Source organism: Penaeus monodon, chromosome 9, assembly GCF_015228065.2.
Source record: "Penaeus monodon isolate SGIC_2016 chromosome 9, NSTDA_Pmon_1, whole genome shotgun sequence".
In the NCBI taxonomy this organism is placed as follows: domain Eukaryota; kingdom Metazoa; phylum Arthropoda; class Malacostraca; order Decapoda; family Penaeidae; genus Penaeus; species Penaeus monodon.
Window position 1 is genome coordinate 48,038,732 of NC_051394.1, and position 2,500 is coordinate 48,041,231.

Sequence of the window (2,500 nt, forward strand, 5' to 3'; positions counted from 1 at the left end):
GGAAAAATTTTAGCCCATAAAAGAATAAGTTGGTCGTTCCTTCGCCAATGTCCTATTCAGACCTCTGTTGTATTCGGACTTTCAAGATCGCATTACAAGGCACTCCTGTTCTTATGGGAATTACTCGGGTCTTCGCCTTAACCTTCAAATACTTTGGTATAAACTCTTACGTATAATCTAGATTAAGTCATATAGATGTGTATGCTGTATATGTATATGAATGTGTGTGTGTGCGTGTGTGTGTGTGTGTGTGTGTGTGTGTGTGTGTGTGTGTGTGTGTGTGTGTGTGTGTGTGTGTGTGTGTGTGTGTGTGTGTGTGTGTGTGTGTGTGTGTGCCCACGCAATGTGAATTCATGGAATAAGCGCATTTTCCTCCTCCATGTAAGCAAAAATCAAATAAACATATTAAATAAACAAGACACATGCTATGAAAATGAGCAGTAAGTAACCCCTAGAGTTTATCGTATTGGAAAGGAGCCAACTTCAAGTTCTATATACAGATCTCATTTATTTCCACCTCAGCTATTTCCAGTGATGTTTATTTGAGGCTAATAAGAAAATCGTGATGATGATGGTGATAATTATATTTGTAGTGATGATAGTGCTGGTGATTTGTGATAAAAGTAATTATTTTGATAGGTAATATTGTTATTACTTTGTAAGCAGTAAAGCTAGTAATATTGGTATTAAGCATTTTCTCAGGATATCACTCTTCATTCCTTTGATATGCAAATAACCTCACTCTGCATTCATAAGGGGCCAATCTTAATTGCTATTATTAGGCAAATATACCCGAGAACCGAATTATTTTCTCCGGGGTTAATTATTTTGTAATTAAGGTCATGTAACTTTTCGTTGGAGCTATCTGTCGTAGGGATTAAGAAGATTAGTTTTCTCACACGGAGTCACACACACACACACACACACACATATATATGTTATATATACATATATATATATATATATATATATATATATATATATATATATATATATATATATATATATATGTATGTATATATATATATATATGTGTGTGTGTGTGTGTGTGTGTGTGTGTGTGTGTGTGTGTGTGTGTGTGTGTGTGTGTGTGTGTGCATATATATAATAAATAAATGCATATATATATATATATATATATATATATATATATATATATATATATATATATATATATATGGAGATAGAGAGAGAGAGATATATAGAGAGAGAGAAGAGAAAAAAGAAAGAAAGAGAAGGGGAGGGAGAGCGAGAAGGAAGGGAGAGAAAGAGAGTTTTCCTTTTTCGCGGGAATCTTATCATTTAATGGTCTGACGCTCGAAGGTCCATCAAGAAAATGCCACCCAACAGGATGCCGACAATCTGTGTTCTTCCCTGAGGCCATATTCCTTTCATGGGCTGGATAGGATAGGATAGGGGAAGGGGTAGGGATAGGATAGTGTAATATGATAATGAGTCTTCTTGTTTTTTGGTTTGTTTCCTGATTATTCACTCATATTTCGTTAACCCGGTTCTTTTTTTCTTATCTCGTATAATGAAGGGGAATTATTTATATGTGGCTTTTGGAGTCAGAGAAAAGTCGGAAAAAATAGTGTTTCATCTTTCTTCATTACTTCCCTTTCGCCTTTTATAAATCTTGCTAAACCTGTCCTTGGTCGAGTACAAGACATTTTCCCGTAATATCCCAGCATCCAGCTTCCAATAATCTGCCGAGCATTATCATATTGCTCTTAGGATATCTCATCTTCTCTCTCTCCCTCTTTCTCGTCCATTTTCTTTCTCTCTCATCTCTTTTCTCTCAACCTTTCTCGCTCACTCGTCATTTTTCTCTTTCTCTCTTTAATCACACTCTTTCTCACTCATTTTTTTTTCTTCTTTTTCACTTTCTCTGAGTGGTCAGGATGCCTCCAATGCCATGCCCTCTAACTATCACAGGCGACCAATTAAGGCGGCGTGCCCATGGCATAGGTCATGATCTCAGACCTTCCCCTTGACCCAACACTCTGCCTCGAGTCACGGTCCCCCTCGGACGCTGCCTCCTCTTGGGAGGGGCACAATTTCAAGCCCCACTGCTACATCAACCTCTGTTCTGCACGGCGACACTTACATCTTCAACCTCCGACCACACTACCATCTTTAATAAACGTGACAAACCAGACTGTACTTTTCCCTGCACCGCCAACATGGAGGACCCCAACAAGAAACCCTCTGACAGATTGGCGACAGCTATGGGATGTCCACAACACTGACACTCTCTCTCACTCTCATTTTTTTTCTCACTCTCTCTATGTCTCTCTATATATCCAACTGCATGGATACGCGCAAAGAACTTATCACTTCACATTTTTTTCTTTGTCTATATACTTCCGAACGTCTGTTTGTTCGTGCTCATCTATTCCAACCAAGGTTCCCATCTAATTGTATCCTTCTCTTGAAAAAAAATGCATATAATTGTGCTAATAGCTCCATTGCAATCTTCCGTGCATTATTATATTGCTTC